The sequence below is a fragment of the Pangasianodon hypophthalmus genome, chromosome 11 (genome assembly GCF_027358585.1).
Source record: "Pangasianodon hypophthalmus isolate fPanHyp1 chromosome 11, fPanHyp1.pri, whole genome shotgun sequence".
Lineage (NCBI taxonomy): Eukaryota > Metazoa > Chordata > Actinopteri > Siluriformes > Pangasiidae > Pangasianodon > Pangasianodon hypophthalmus.
The window spans coordinates 14127599-14145270 of record NC_069720.1 but is presented as its reverse complement, the minus strand read 5'-3'; positions in this window follow the sequence as shown (position 1 = coordinate 14145270).

Here is a 17672-nt window from a genome sequence, read left to right as displayed (position 1 = left end):
GAGTGAGAGAGATGAGGGAGATGTGCTACTCAGCAGGGTGCGTGTGTGTCTGCGTGTGGTGTGTTGAAACGATGTGAGATGACACCTGTGTTCATTAACTGCTGTGCTTCTGTGCATTTCTTCATTAGCTCAGCTGAAATTGGTGTGTTGTTCACAGCAGAGAGCAGGCAGCTGTATGAGTGTGTGTGTGTGTGTGTGTGTACATGTCTTCCCTTAGTTTAGTCTCATACTCATCACCTGTAGTCTAATATTGCTGTGTTATTGCGTGCTGTAGAACACGGCTACAGGAGTGAAGGTCAGCAGTAAAACAGCACGGGTTCGTTTTATTTAAAGCAGGACCAGAGTGAGACTCGTATTTAATGTGTGTGTGTGTGTGTGTGTGTGTGTGTGTGAGAGAGAGAGAGAGAGAGAGAGAGAGAGAGACGTGATGATGACTGATCCAGCTATATTAAACTAGAATTGAATGGATACACACGAGAGATTGCAAACCAATAAATATTAATTAATTCCTTCACGGCTTTCAGTTCGAGCAAATAGTTAACTATGATATAAAGTTAGCCTGGTAGCTTGCTAATCTCAACCTCTTTAGCTAGCCTACTCTCGTGACATTTCACGATCACTACTTCTGAAAAACAATCATTAGGAAAATATCTAATGGTTTCCTTCACATAATTTACCTTAATAAGAATCCATATTGAGAAAATTAAATTTACTAACATACTGTTCTGTGAACATATCAGTTCGAATCTGAGAAAGAACAGATTGTATTAAGACACGGGGAAATTATGGTCCCAAGAAGCTATATATTTTTGGAAGAAAGTATGTTTAGAGTGCAACTTCTCTGTTTGGTGAATCAACCCAGACGATCAGGGGCAAGGGGTCGCAAAAGTATGCGGTTTTATGACCTTGAGAACCTACACCAAGCAAATAAGTGGATAAGATGGGGATACGTGATGGGAAGTAGATACTGGCGAGGAATATAGGAGGTGGTATTAGGTTAAAATATGATAGTGTATTCTGTCATCCAATAGGATGTTGATTTCTTGGTCCTTTACTAAATGAATGATAATTATAACGAAATGAATAACTGAATCTAACCATATATACTCCAGTTTTCTGTCTCAACCCTCACAGCACGCTGAGCTTAGATACAGCTGATAAGGTATGACTGGCTACCTGAATAATTGAATAAAATATTTACTTGAGCATATATTCAAGTGTATTGGTAGTGATTTCTCATTTTACAGGTGAATTTCCACCACTTCAGCTTAATGGTTTTCATCAGATTCCCATAGGCTAGTAACCAGGTATTTTCTGGTTACTACGAAACCGTACTTCTTTCATGGATAGATGATCAAAATTAAACAAGATTAATTTGAAACTGTTATGAACAACAAATTCCTTTAAAATGTCATTACATACCACTATAAAACACATTAAAACCCTTCTTTTTTCAACAGGAATTCCAGGTAACATTTTGCTAGCTAATGCTAGTGTTCACAGCGATGCACGTTAGCATTTTGCGTTACCCATCTGCTCAAAACACAGGTTTTTTGTGTTACTTTTGTGTTACTTTTATCTATTCATTAATCTCAAGGATTTTGCTGCATCTTTCTATTAGTTTTTCTCTTGATCTTTTCATGTCTCATTTGTTATTTCTTTGGTTTGTCCATTATGGACAATCTATGCAAAACCCAACAACAGAGATGCAAAGTTTACTCTTTAGAAAGCTAGAACTATTAACCATCCAAGGAATCTTTTTTTTTTTTCTAATAGCGTAGCCACTTCAGGCTACGAGACTCATTAGCTAACTGATTGTGATTCAAAGCAAACCGGCGCTGTGCCATTTAGAAAGGGGGATGATTTACTCCCCTGCTGTGGTGTTTACAGTTTCTGAGTGTGTTTTTGTGTTTATATGCGTGACAACAGTGAGAGCCAGACACTTTGATCAATGTAATGGCATTAACCCACCCTAATCAGCCCTAAACGTTAGCGTCCTACCTGATTACCACTCTGAGGAGTTGCATCATCCAACTGAAAGATTTCAGTTGTCAGTGGACATGACATAAAAAAAAATGTGTTCAGTTTGTCTCCATAAGTTTTGACGCTGCCATTATGCATTCACCCTGCAGCTTCTACAGCAATTCATCATACTGCTGTGCTCACATGGGGTTCACTTGTGTTTACAAGAAGACACATGAACAGTATACTTTGGTGGTAGGTCAAAACCTACCGATTTGATGCAATGCTGGTGTTTCGCAATACAGCATAAGCCTTAAAAGTTTGTTTCATGCTAAAATGCTGTGTAATTATAGCATAATTTTAGTCTTCGTCGGAGTCTTTTTCTTTGTTTAGACATTTATGAACACATCTGAGGCAAATGTTAATATTCTTAATGATTCTAGATTGGGTCCACTGTGTGTATAAAAGATTTAACAGCTACATTCTGGCCTCTATTCTAGCCACGTCTACATTCATTAGCCTCGGTCTTTAGCTTTATGCACTCACCCTACAGCTTCCACAGCAATTTCTCTTACTTATGCTATGTTCACATTTCGCCCTGTACTTTTGTGATATCTTCAAATTCTGATGGTTTCCGAGAGCTTCAAGTTCTTGAGTTGACTCAATGTTGATGTTTCTCAGTACAGCAAAAGTTTGGTTCATGGCTAAAATATTAAGTGTAACTATATCATAATGTTAGTTTTTCTGAGTCTTTTCTTAATAATTTTGTAACATCTTAGGAAAATGTTAATATCAGCAATGATTCTGGCTCATTTCCCCTCTCTCATTAACCTCTGGTCTACCAGTTCTAGCTTCTGCATTCATTAGCCTCAGTCTATTTTGTGTATTCACCCTAAAACTTCTATAAAGACTTCTCTTACTTATTCTGTGTCCACATGGGATCCTTTGACAGTCAAAACTTTCAAGCGCTTGAGCTGACTCAATGTTGATGTTTCTCAATACAGCTTAGGCCTTAGAAATGTGGTTAACAGTTGATGCCAAGTGTAATTACAGAATACGTTTAGTTATGAGGCTTTTCCTAGTCATTTATTAACCTTAGTCTTGAGGTGTTCCTCAGCGGATAAAATCCTAAAACACCATATTGAATCACCTCTCAACTTTTACTATGCTCTTTCCGTTCCTTCCTTGATTGTGTGTGTTGCTTGTACAAGTGTCTCAGGTATAGCAATGTTTGGACTTTTAAAACATTAGCCTACAGGAGTTCTGTTATGAATAGAAGAACCAGGGGACCCATAAGCAGAACACAGATACAGGATTAAGTAGGTTTTATTTAAGGGCTTGAGGAAGTTAGGGTGTGTGGGAAAAGAGTGTGGTACTTGCAGTCAAGGTTGGGGTTTGAACTCATGGACGGTGGCATGGAGATCAGTTGCACTATCAATGCACCACAGGGAGGGAGAGTGAGGCAGAGAGGGAGTGGGCTTGAATGTCAGCGAGGCCAGGGCTCAAACTCGGGTTGGTGGAGTGAGAGCTGGGGGTAGCAGGAAGTCAGCTGGCAGGCTGGGTGAGCAGTGGACCTGGAACACGAGGAGAGAACACTGAGCACAGGATAATGCAACAGGAAAAAAAAAACCACTAGACAAATTACACTTAAAAAAACCAAGAAGAAACCCGAAAGTGTACTGCACTGGATTGCCCGATCTGGCAATGAGTGGCTGATGAACCAGGGTTTATATATGCTGCAGATTGGGTGAGTAGATGAAAAACAGGGAAACACAGAAATACACGGGACCTCCGGCCTGGACCATGACAGTACCCCCTTCTCAACGGAAGCCTCCAGGTGACCTGCCAGGCTTATCTGGATAGGCCAGGTGGAACTCTGATGAGAGAGGAGTCCAGAATAAAGGATCAGGGTACTCAGGGCCACTCCTTCAGTCCATATCCCTCCCAGTCCACCAGATATTACAGGCCTTGTCCCCTGTGGCACACATCCAGCAGCCTCCTGATGGTGTAGGCTGGGTGATCATCCACAACCCGGGTGGGTGGAAGGGGGTCAGAAGGAGGGCTCAGGAGACATGGAAGGACACATGCATGCTTAAGGATCTGGGGCACTTGATGACAGAGGGATTGATAAGGCTCTTGATGGTGAGGGGGAGAGAGTTTGGCATCTGTCCTAAGTGGGATGTACCTTGGGTACACTGGAGAAGAAAGGTCATCCACCTAGGGTTCAGGGTCTGGGACATGTGCTTCACACCATGCTGGACTGGGAGAAGAAACAGAGGGAGCAGGTTTATTTAAGGGCTTGAAGAGGTGAGGGTTTGTTGGAGAGGAGCACAGTAATCATGTAGTCAAAGTTAGGGTTTGAACTCAGGTCAGCAGCATGAGAGCCAAGTGCTGAACCGGTGAACCACGAGGAAGGCAAGGTGGGGCTGGGCTTAGCAAGAAGTGAGCAGACAGAGAGCTTGCAGGCTGAGTGTGCAGTGGACCTGGAACATGAAGAAAGAAAACAGAGTGAACACAGGATAACACATCGGGAAAAACCCTATACAAACACCACTTCAAGAAACCGCAAGGAAAGCTGGAAGTGTACCGCACTGGAAGTCAGAACAATCTGGAGATGAGTGGCTGAAGAACCAGGGTTTATATATGCTGGAAATTGGGTGAGCAGATGAGGAACAGGTGTGATCAGTGCTGCAAACAGGTGAGGCGTGAAGAGGGGTGCTACGCCCAGACACACATACACACAAACAGAGACAAGAGGGAGAGAAAACACTGGAAACAGGAAGGGGAAAAACAGGGAAACACGGGGAAATACATGGGAGCTCCTGACCGGACCATGAAGTTCTGTGGTAAAAAACATTTCCAACCATGTGATAGACAAAAATCACAGCAATTTAGACAGATTTAGCCAATTAAAATGAAATATTTTGGTGAATTAAAAAAAAAAATCCTGACTAGGTTTTTTTTTGAAGTTTCCAAAAAGCACATGTTTTAAATTGAACACCAAATCTCTTTACAAATACTTTTCATCAACTGAATAACACTGCACTCAGAGAAGCATCCAGAAGCACAGTGCAACAACAGGAGAAATGTATGGAAGATGATGCAAGTGCGTAAAATACTATGATTGACTGCACTTACACAGAACAGAGAGTGCGGTTGCTTCGGCAATACTGTGAAAAAATACTGATGCCAGGAATTAGAATTTGAATTCAACAGAACTGCGTGCAGTGGCAGTGTGGCAGGAGGAGAGAGGAAAAGTGTGAGCTGTGATTTTGCCCTGCGTGTTTTCCTCCCATCTCTTTCTGTGTTGCAGGAGGAGAGAGACGTGATTTGAATTACTTTGTGCTAATCTTTGGTGGTTGTCGGCTCTCTGCGCTGCTGAAAGTTGTTTTGAAGTCGCCGGCTGGAACGTGTCGTTTCGAGTCCTGAGATCTTGTGACCTTAATGACCTTGTCGCTGTTTGATGCTGACTAAACTCTGTTATAAGAACATTTGTGACTCACTGAATGCGCTGAAAAGGAACGTCATTATTATTCCTGCTGCATGTTTGTTCCTTGACCGGAGCGCTGGATTGCTGCCAGCTCTGCTATTACAGATATTAAGATGCAAAAAGGATGAGAACTTCTTTCACATGGTTAGGTTTGGACCTAAAAGAGAAATTTTTCCATTGTACAGAGTTTGGGTCACAGAAGTTGAATGATGGTATATCGTTGAGCTCTTTTAATTCAATTCTATTTAATTTTATTTGTATAGCAATTTTAACAGTAGAAATTGTCACAAAGCAGCTTTAAAGAAATCCAAATGTAGAACGTATAATGAACATTATAGATTTTTTTTGACTACACGGGATTAACCAAATAAAGTGTTCACATATTATTATATGGAAGTATCCAGTGACAAAGTAGGAAATCTAAACTAGTTTCTATTGAACTATTCCTACTTTGCACATTCTTGGCATTTTCTCAACCAGATTCTTGAGGGAGCTTCACCCAGGAGGCTATTCTTAAACTTCCAAAAAAAAAAACTTGAGATCCTCACTGCTTCACTACAGCTACTTGGGAACCAATTTAATACCAACCTAAAAAACACTACTTGAAATGAATCTAAACTTTTGGCTGTTAGTATTGATTCAGATCCCTAATTAGTAAGCCAGAGGCGAGGTAAGGAAAACCCTCCTAAGAGAACAAGAGAGAGAAACCTTGACTCAAATCCTGAGTCAAAACCTGTCCTTTTCTGGGTGATGCCAGATAATGAGATTATAAATGATTACAGTATACAGGTGTAGAAGTGTGTTTACAGGATGTTCAGAATGGGCAGATTGTGAATAAAAGTGAGTAGAAGGATGAGCACTGGACAGACTTAATGATTACAGCACCAGTCCCTGAGGTACAAATCTATAGTATCCTGGTGGGATTATCCACTAACACAAGGGAGAGACTTTTTTCGGAAGTGCAAATCTTTAAGATGTCCTTCCACTGAAACACAAGGCGAGTCACAAGTGCAAAAAGCTCCAAGCAGAAATAGAGCATCATTTAGGCTTCTGCTGACCTTTGCACTTTTATGGTGTGCAAAAGTGGCTTCTGAGGTAGCACACAAATGTCCAGCCCATATCCCCACAATGTCCTCAACATTGTTTGATAATTGAAATGACAATGCTACAATGTTGTTGATTTTTTAAATCACTGTTAATGCAAATTCTTAATTTTAATTTTTTTCTTGTTCAGACAGACCTGACTATTTTATTTCATCTTATTTTGGTTTAGTTTATTTATACACAAGGAAGGAAAGGAAACCATAGATGATGCAACATAACTCTACCTCTTTCAGTCTGACTTAAAAAGAAAGAGATGGAGAGAGATGCCGTCTTTAAAGTTTAATCAGGGACAGTGGTAGTGACAGCGTTAGTGTACCTTATTAATGAAGTGCATCTTTCTCCAGGAAGGCCAAACAAATGGCTCTTAACAGGGCTATTAGTCTCACAGTGAGTACTGAATCCTTTACTGAGACATATTTGTCATCCTAAGGCAAACACACACACACACACACACACACACACTAATCTGGTGATAAATGTGTTTTCTGGCTCTGCTGATCTATGATTTACAGGATATGGCGATTTTACAGCTGTTGTGCATGATGTTATGATGTCATGATGTCATGTCTCGACAGTATCTCAGCAAATATAACAGCGATAACTCAGTGATACAACAAGCTACATATGGTGCAGAGAATCATCAGTGGCTCCAAATCTTAGAATTGGAGATTGAAGGTCAACACACTTTACACAATTAAGCTGCAGGCTACATAAACCCTATGTAACTATGTGACCCCTGTCCCTTATTTAGTGAAAGTCTCTCCTTTTGCTCTACCCTCCTGCCTCTGTGTGCTCTGACCTCCACTAATTCAGCTGCTTAAAATCTCATTTCATAAGCAATTAGCCTTTAGCCTTAGCTAAATTCACCTCTCATTGTGTTCTTCATACATATTCATACATACATCTTCTCTTTATTAAATCTTGATATAATTTTATTCTCACTCAGCAGTTAGAAATGCTCCTTTGTGTGAGAAAAATGAATTTGCAACTCATTTGGCCAGTTTCAGGGCTTGATCCGAATAGTAACGTTATTGTGTCATTGGCAGTGCTTGGTACTCTGGAACTGGGGACTCACCTCTGTACACAGCTCTTTTGAGTACCATATGTTTTTTTCATACCACATTCTCAATTCTGACTAGTCAGACAGTGTTGATTTATTTTCTAATACAGCAGCTCTGACAGTTAATTAATGTGCATTCTAATACATTATCATTTTTCTAGTAACAACTCATTTACAGGGACTTGTACGGTGGGAGCTCCACATAATCAAAGAAAAAATAAACAGATTATAGCATCTTGTTGTTTAACAAAGAAAAATATATCCTTGATATGATGAAGTTTTCTGTAAGGAGATGATAATTTAACTTTTATGGAAGGAGTCTACAGTGTCGGCGCTTTGTAATAGCCAGTATAAGAGGCTCAGCCCAATCTTGTCCCAACATGACAATGCCCCTGTGCACAAGCGAGTTCCATGAAGACATGGTTTGCCAAGGTTGGAGTGGAAGACAGAGCCCTGGCATCAACCCCACTTTGGGATAAACTGAAATGCTGACTGTACCCCAGGTTTTCTCGCCCAACATGACTGCCTGACCTCACTAATACTTTTGTGGCTGAATGGGCAAAAATTCACATAGCCACAGCCATGTTCCAAACGCTAGTGGAAAGCTTTCCCAAAAGAGTGAACATCCCATTCCAGATTTAGCAAAGGGGCACTAAATCTGGAATGAGATGTTTGGCAATTTCATATGTGTGTGATGATCAGGTACCAACATATTTTTGGCCATATAGTGTAACTCTGGCAACCTGAGACGTCTGAACTACATGCAGGTGATTTGCAGGTGACCTCTAACTGAATACACATGACTTTCCCCACATAACTATTGATATAACTTTTGGTCACCGTCTCTGTACACAGCCCAATATTTTGATTTTATTCAGATCGCATAGTAGTGTTGGGGGCATGGTTAAATGACGTTGGTGCAGAACATGACCTGCAAAACAATCAATTCGAAAGCTGAAAAAAGGTTGATATTCTTTTTGTGTTTGTTACAGAATGTAAATATTCATCGTATACACTAGGGTGCTATACATACACTCACTGAGCACAATTAGGAACACCTGTACATCTACTCATTCATACAATTATCTGTTCAGCCAATCATGTGGCAGCAGTGAAATGCATAAAATCATGCAGATACGGGCCAGCAGTTTGGGGTAATGTTACCATCAACCATCAGAATGGGGAAAAAATGTGATCTCAGTGATTTTGACGTGGCATGATTATTGGTGCCAAACTGGCTGGTTTGAGTATTTCTATAATTGCTGATCTCCTGGGATTTTCACACACAACAGTCTCTGAAGTTTACACAGAGTGGTGCAAATAAAGAAAAAAAAAAACATCCAGTGAACTGCAGTTCTGCTGATGGAAATGCCTTGTTGATGGGAGAGGTCAATGGAGAATGGCCAGACTGGTTCGAGCTGACAGAAAGGCTACAGTAACTCAGATGACCACTCTGTACAACTGTGGTGAGCAAAAAAGCATCTCAGAATGCACAACACATTGAACCTTGAGGTGGATGGGCTACAACAGCAGAAGGCCACATCTGGTTCCACTTCTGTCGGCCAAGAATAGAAAGCTGAGGCTGCAGTGGGCACAGGCTCACCAAAACTGGACAGTTGAAACCTGGAAAAATGTAGGCTGGTCTGACGAACTTCTGCTGAGACACACAGATGGTAGGGTCAGAATTTGGCAACAAAAGCATGAGTCCCTGGACCCAACCTGCCTTGTGTCAACAGTCCAGGCTGGTGGAGGTGGTGTAAGGGTGTGGGGAATGTTTTCTTGGCACAATTTGGACCTGTTAATACCAATCAATCATCGCTTGAATGCCACAGCCTATTTGAGTATTGTTGCTGACCATGTGCATCCCTTCATGGCCACAATTTCCCCATCTTCTAATGGCTACTTCCAGCATGATAATGCACCATGTCACAAAGCAAAGGTCATTCAAACTGGTTTCCTGAATATGACAATGAGTTCGATGTTCTTCAGTGGCCTTCCCAGTCACTGGATCTGTATCCAATAGAACACCTTTGGGATGTGGTAGAACAGGAGATTTGCAGCATGAAAGTGCACCTGAAAAATCTGCATGAACTGTGTGATGTATCATGTCAACATGGACCATAACCTCAAAAGAATGTTTCCATCATCTTGTGGAATCCATGCCATGAAGAATTGAGGCTGTTTGGAGAGTAAAAGTATGACCTACCCAGTATTAGTATAGTGTTCCTAATAAAATAAAAATTCTCAGTGAGTGTAAGTTGAATGTGGGTGTTCTTCTATGAGACAGGGCTGTCAAGTCACACACAAGTCACATATTTTGAATAATTTTGTGAAGATGGCTAAAACGAGAATTACAATAAACTAGCCAGGAAAATGTAATAATGCGAATTATTGCTACCTAAATTATGCATAATCTACAATGCAATCACGATGAAAAGAATGTGTGAGATATTTTAAGGTTTCAAAATTAATTTGTGTGTATGTCTGTGTGAGAGAAAGAGAGAGAGAATGTGCAGATTTTTAATCACTCCATATATGTCACAAACGTAAGTCTTACCTGTGTTGCTTTTGTGAAAAGAAGGTGGGAACCCTATGCCTCAGGAAGGTTCTTATTTCTTCCGTTTGCTATTTACAGAGACAGAGGAAGCAGAAGAAAGGAGAGCAGGTGCCAAGGACAGACCCCACAAATACAGCAGACCTGACACACAGTGCATGAAGCCAAGCAGGAACAAGCTCTCTCAAGCAGACAGCACTGGAGAACCTCCACTGGGAATCTTTCATTGAACGCAATCTGTCAGTGGGATAGAGGCACAAATTGACATGTACAGAAAAGAAAGTCCTTTTCCCTTCAATGGCCGTCATTTCAAGTGGTGGAGAGAAAATGCTCGATTGTACCTGCTACCTCCCCTGGGGCTAAAGCGCACCTCACCGTTCCAGCGACCTCCGTTCCAAGTGAACGGGTTTTTTCAACAGTGGAATTGAAGAACCCATCTTTTGACTGAATATCTGAAAATAATTTCTTAAAAAAAAAAAGCTGAAAGTCTGAAATTATTTATTTTACATTTTTGTTAAATAATGTGTTAAAATGAATAGTAATGTGTTAAAATGAATAAATCTTTTTCAGTCAGCATTTTGTTCATTCATTCATTTTGTTGGAAATATCACAAGAATATGAAATAGTGTGTCACTCTGGGAGGTGGGAGAGGGGAATGAGGACACTTGAGACAGGCTTTGTTCGAGAGAGCGATGCTTATATGCTTTATTAAATAAAAAATACTGCTTTTCAACATAAAAAAATGTAAAGTCTCTGTAAAGTCAACAGAGTCACTTACTTTCGTAATACTTCTGACTCTAAGAAGCCTCGTTCTCTCTCAGGTCAGGTTCTCCCTCACTGCAACACACAGAGCTTAAAAATAGGATTTTAATAACTGCACAGATGTGTACACTCACTGGTTACCTGCTTGTTCTCCATCACTCCTCCTCTGCTTCACAACTGCCTCTTGGCCACGCCCCTGCTGCCACATTGGGTAAGTTACATAAAATAAGTAAGTCTAAATAAAATGCCAAGTTAGCTTAGTATCACTGAGTTATTACAGAGTAAGTAAAACATACACAGTACCTCCTGCTAAGTAGCAAGAGTACAATATATGCCTTTTTTTTTTAAAAGTCAATTTTATTTATGTCACAAAAAGCAGTGGCTTGTGACCATGGCAACCCTGTCATTACCTATACTGTACTGTTCTCCGAGCACAGAGCAGCATGATTTCTGTCCCCATGGGCCTCTATTAGCTCTTATTGCAGTTCCCATTTCTGACCACTAGGTGCAATAAAAACTCTATGAAGCAAAATGGGGCTATGAGCATGCTGCTTTCATAATCTAAAAAATTTAGAAAGGCAAGCAAAACAATGGAACATCGATTTACATCAATGTCAAATAGCCACATTTTTTTCTGTAATTAGTATTTCAAAAGAATTTAAAATGTATGGAGTTGTGAAACTGTGCTTTATACATGGATGGGCCACCACTGGTCACAAAGCAGCTGTACAGAATTCCCGATGTACCCTAGCAGTCAGATTTTGCACAACCCAGCTCATAGAAGGTTTTCATTTTTACTATTTTCTATTGTTGTACAATAATAATGAAGACATTAACAGTCTAAAATAAAAAATATGAGATCATGTCAGCCATCACTGGGACTATTTAAAGGACTGACCTGTCTAGTTTTGTTTAGGCTTTATTTATTAATTCTGTCTCTCTGCTTTATTTTTGCTGGATATAAATGAAGCATTATTATTATTATTATTATTATTATTATGATTATTGGTAAAACTTTATTTGGATGGTCCAGTGTGAACACTCTATATAATGTCATGAGAAATGATGTTTGTGTGTTTTAACATATGGTGAATAGAGACAAGACACAAGTGCATAAAACAAGTAAATGTCTAAACCCTTGGAACTAGGAAACATGGAAGAAAGGCTTGGACTCAATGAAACGAATTGCACCATAAGACTTCGCAATGACAAATTGACACAACAAGGTATAAATAGACAAATGAATCAGAACTAAACACAGAAGAGGTGAACACAGTCAGGAAACAAACCAATAACATGATAGGGGCGGAGACAGGACTAGTACAATAACCAAAACAAACCTGAGCACATGGCATTGGTCATCTTAGGAACAGTGATTTTGAGAAGCAGTCTTCAGTGTCAGGTCTTTGTAACAGTCATAGGTAAAGCTTTAACATTAAGTTTTCTGCCATGGGATAGTCTTCAGGACAGAGGGTTCTGCACATTACGGTTTCTCAGTAACAAGAAAAGGTGCATTTTTTGTATTTTTGCTTTAAATAAATAAAAAAAATGCTGGTGCCTGAATGCCTGTTTATAGCTGCTTTATTGTAAGTGATGACAGGAACTAACTTGTTACAAGGATAATATTAAAAGTACGACATGTTCTTTAATTAATAAAACAAGCCAAACTCGATGCCAGCAGAGTCGATGGGGATGCCACCAAGGCCTCCACCACCAAGAAACCCTTAAATATACTTCAAACATGAAGGGAGCTATTGAAGAAAAAGTATTTCAGACATTTGAGCATGCTGTGACCTTGAACATGTTTAGATCAATTCCAAAATCTAATCAGATGGCAAAAATTGTAGATACTGATGAAAATGGGTCTTGAGTTCCTGACCATGAAGGTATAAATAACATCTTTGTATGACAAACGGCAAGGAAGCTATTGAAGACAAACTATTTCAGACATTTGACCTTGCTGTGACCTTTATGCTGTTTGAATCAATTTTCAAAATCAAATCAGTGCATCTGCTGGTTACAATGATAATTCCATATAAATACTACCAACATCAAACCACTTGTTCTTGAGATATCATGCTAATGAGAATCTCGAACCTCGGACAGACACACAGACGGATGGATGGACAGACAGCCTGAAAACATAATGCCTCTCCCACTCAGTGGCGGATGCATAAATATTGTAATCATTGGCAAATTGCTGTGCCAATGATTTATTTATTTATTTCCTTTAACGGCCCATTCCACTGTATTTTATTTCTTGTGGTACATCTGCCTACTATGCTTTAAAATAAAAAAAAAAAGTGACATACATTCAACCCTAATACAGAATAACTGGAGTTTTTGGAGCGTACTCTGCACATCCTGGGCTCGACACATTGATAAATCCTCAGCATCATCTAATCACTGGTATCTGTGGGCTGCATCATAATCATACTCATATCCACTGTTATTATGCTTGTGAATGACTATCATCAGTACTATGCCTTTATTTCTCACTAAGAGAAAGCCTCCGTCTTTTAGTGTCGTTCCCTCTTGTGCTCACTCCAAAGACTCGTAATTAAAAAAGCAGAGAAGAGAGGAAACACTTCCTCTCCTTAATTATCTGAGGCTGTGTGTGTGTGTGTGTGTGTGTGTGTGTCTTAACACTCCCGTGCCGGCATAGTGAGGGGAATTTCATTTGAATAAAATTGAATTTAATCAGCGTGTTGAGTCAGCGAGCGAGAGAGGGAGAGCAGGGGGAAATATTTGCAACCCTCAGGGTCAACATTACATGAAAAAGAAATTAAAACAAGCAAACGTGTTTCTTCAGCGTGACGGGGGTGCGGCAGTTATAATTTGATTAGCTGGCTTGTGAAAATGGAGATGATTTTTGGCGCTTTTTCCTCAGAATGTAACAAAACATTTCTCTAGTTTTTTCCTTGGTGCCTTTGTTTACAGGTTTTGCTCTCCAAATTTTCACAATTCCCACGTTTCAACATTTTCTCTCCTCTTGTGAAAGTGTTAATATGAGTTTAATTTTCATCCAAACTTATTGATTAGGCTCGCTAAAGCTCACAGTATCTGACGACAAAACTGAGATGTCTAGTTCTTGTGCTCTGGAGGAGTTTTTCTCTTGCTCTATGACTCCACAAGTTCGATCCTTCCTCCAAACACTTCCAGTTATCACCCTCGCCATCCTCACCTATAGTGTTGTTTGTGTTGCTAACTGAAAACACCCGAGCACTTTCCCCTCCTTGCTCTCGGTGAAGTTGGTTTTTCAAGAAGCTCAGCTTTGAGAAGTTCCTGCTTGTGACTTCGCTGTGGCTCCATCCTGCTGAGATCACAGCTAACTCATTTACTTTATAAATGAAGATAATTACAGCTGAGCTGCTCCAACATACTTCTTAATTAAGTGGTAATGCGATAAAGAAGATAGAACACTGATAGCGTGATCTTAGAACAGCTGAGATCTTTGTAACATTGTGATTAATGAAGGTTTTTAAGGGGTGGCTGAGTGTCGTCATGCCTCTCCGCACCCTCCTTCCCTCCCTACGAGCTCTCAGACGTTTGCTCTAATGCCTTTAATACTGCATAGTGCCGTTATTGGAGGAGGATTCAAAGATCTCGAGTGGCTCTGGACCTTAATGGAGATGAAATATGGTTGATAAGTAGGTAAATAAATCCTTAATCAAATACGTTATCGCAGCACAGATATGACACTGAAGAAGAAATTTCAGTGATTATAATTCAAGGACAGAGAAGCACCAACTATCCACCAAGAAATATTGGAAGCAGGTATTTAACTGGACAAATCTGATTACTAAACACACACTATTTAGTACGCTAAAGAGTTTTTCAGTTTCAGGGGAAACTCTTAAAAGTTCTACAGGCATGTGACAACTTGCAGTTGGCTTTGAGGTGTTTACAGTTGTCTTCTTCACGCTGCGCTGCATCACTCTACTCCGTCGTTGATTTTTTACTTAACTAGACATGACTCTGACATAATATCATCATGGGCTTCTCTTCATCACATGGAGGAGGATGGGAGAGAAAGAGTGAGAGAAGGCGTAAGGGAAGAAGGATGGAATGGAGGTGGAGGTCTGCCAGCGAGAGTCTAATAGCTCAAGGACGGGTTTTACGGGCAGCTCTGTGGCTGCTGTCCCCAACCTCAGAGCTCACAATGTGAAAGGCTTGCTGGCACTGCCGCATTTTAATCCCCTAAATGGAAAGTCACTAAATGCTATTATCTTCCATCTGCTGGCCCTCTGCACTCAGAGTCCAACACACACACACAGACGCACAGACACACACACACACACACACACACACACACACAGGCTGTACTGACTTCTCACGAGAGGGCAGTCATGCTCCATGCTAGTTCAGGACAGGCGTGGTTGGCTTGATTCATGTGGAGAGGAGATATACAAACTTACAATTTGCTCCCATCAGACCTGCTCTCTGAGCTTTGTAATGCAGATATAACATCAGTTTCCTGACACTGGTGTGTGTGTGTGTGTGTGTGTGTATACATATACAGGGATGGGCACCATCTCAGATACATATATTTGAAATATGTATGTGAAATACAGAACCCTATTTTGTCATTTGCATTTGATGATAGAAAAAACACATTATTTGAATCAGAATGCTTCTGTGTTTTCTACTTTTATACTCTAATCTGACACTCAGGCTTTTCATGTGGATTTAACACTAACACTAATCAAGAGCTAGCAATGTGTTGATTGAGCCTGTGTTTACACTAGCCACGCTTTTTTCAAACAACGGCACATACTTGCTAATGTAGTCTCAATGTCAGAATACATCCACTGAAAAAATAATTCAATTTCATGTGAATGTGCTCATATGAAAAGGTATGAATGCTAACTTTGCTCCTAACCTCAAGCAAAGTACAATGTTTTTGTACTTAAGTCTGTTTTTTTAAAGTATGTGCACTCTTTTGTTTTTTTTTCTTTCAGCTAATACTTTCAAAAGAAAATCTCTACTTTCTCCTCACTGCATTTTTTGAAACGTCACTACATTTCCCAATAATCACACATTTGTAAGTCATAAGGTAATGCTTTAGCATCAGCCAGCTTCAAGGAGTCAATCTGAACCTTTAACAGATCTAACAGTGAGAATTAGACCTAAAGCAGACGGCTTTTTGTGAATCTTTCTTGTACTTTTATTTTCATACTTTATGTAGACCACTATCATGCTAACATTACCTTTATCTTTGTCTGTTGCTGGACACGTGCTGTAAAGTGTAACACAGTGACGAATCATATTGAGAAATAAAACACAGAAGGTCACTTAGAAGCACTAAAAGCATACAGTGCTGTTATTAGGTAGATAAAGAGACGGGATGTCGTGCTAAAGCAGGAAAAACTATAGAACATGAACGTGAATGTGAAAAAATGGACAGAAAATCATAGCAGTGTGTGTTAGGAAGGTTTTGGGAAGGCCAGGAAGCACACACACACACACACACACACACACACACACACACACATGCGCACACACACAGTTTCATACGTGTCTTACGTGGCTGCCTTGTGGGCAATCTCTCCTCAGTGGATTCACACTGGATGCTTTTCCAGCAGCGGGAATTAAACTGAGCCAAACCTAATCCTCTCTGAATGCCCTTCCCTCCCTCCATTTCCCACAGCAGAATCGAATGAGCTCCTGTACAGGAAACACACACACACACACACACACAAAGAATATATACGTTTTTAAAATAATTACATGGAGCACAGTAATTAATATACAATATACTACATTTAAAATACATTCATAACATTACATACACTCACCGTTCACTTTATTAGGAACTCCTGTACACATGCACATTCATGCAGTTATCTAATCAGCCAATCAAGAGCTTCAGCTAATATTCACATCATACAACAGAATGAAGAAAAAGTCTTTGATCATGGCATGAATGTTGGTGCCATATGGCTGGTTTGAGTATTTCATAAACTGCTGATCTCCTGGGATTTTCACACACAGCAGTCTCTAGAGTTTACACAGAATGGTGCGAAAAACAAAACACATTGAGTGAGCGACAGTTCTGTGGATGGAAACGCCTTGTTGATAAGAGAGGTCAGAGGAAATGCCTGAGTGTGAGACATGAATACACACTGGATGGGACACTGGTCTATCATTCACACACTCATTCAATAGCCAATCCACCTACCTGCATGTTTTTTGGGAGGTGGGAGGAAACTGAAGAACACAGAGGAAACCTGCAGGCATGAAGAACACATGTGAAACTCCAAACAGACACTAATGCAAGCTCAGGATCAAGCTGGGGATGCTGAAGCTGTGAGGTGGCAACACTACCCGCTGTTTGTCCATTCCACACTGACAAGAACACAAATTAAACAAATATTAAGTTAAAAGAATGAACGTGTGGCATCTCTAAAGTTCTTTAGCATTAAGGAGGTTAAAATCTGTCAAATATTTCATAATGGAAGTTTATTTAGTTCAAAAAAGGTTCGAAAATTCTCCTCTCTTCTTATTTCCTCTTTTCTCCTCTTTTCTCTTTTCCTCTCCTATCCTCTTTTCTTTTTTCCTCTCCTCTCCTCTATTTTCCTCTTCTCTTTTTCCTCTCCTCTATTTTCCTCCTCTTTTTTCCTCTCCTCTCTTCTATTTTCCTCTTTTCTTTGTTCCTCTCCTCTATTTTCCCCTTTTCTTTTTACTGCTTCTCTCCTCTCTCTCGTCTCCTCTTTTCTTTTATCTTTATGTCCTCCCCT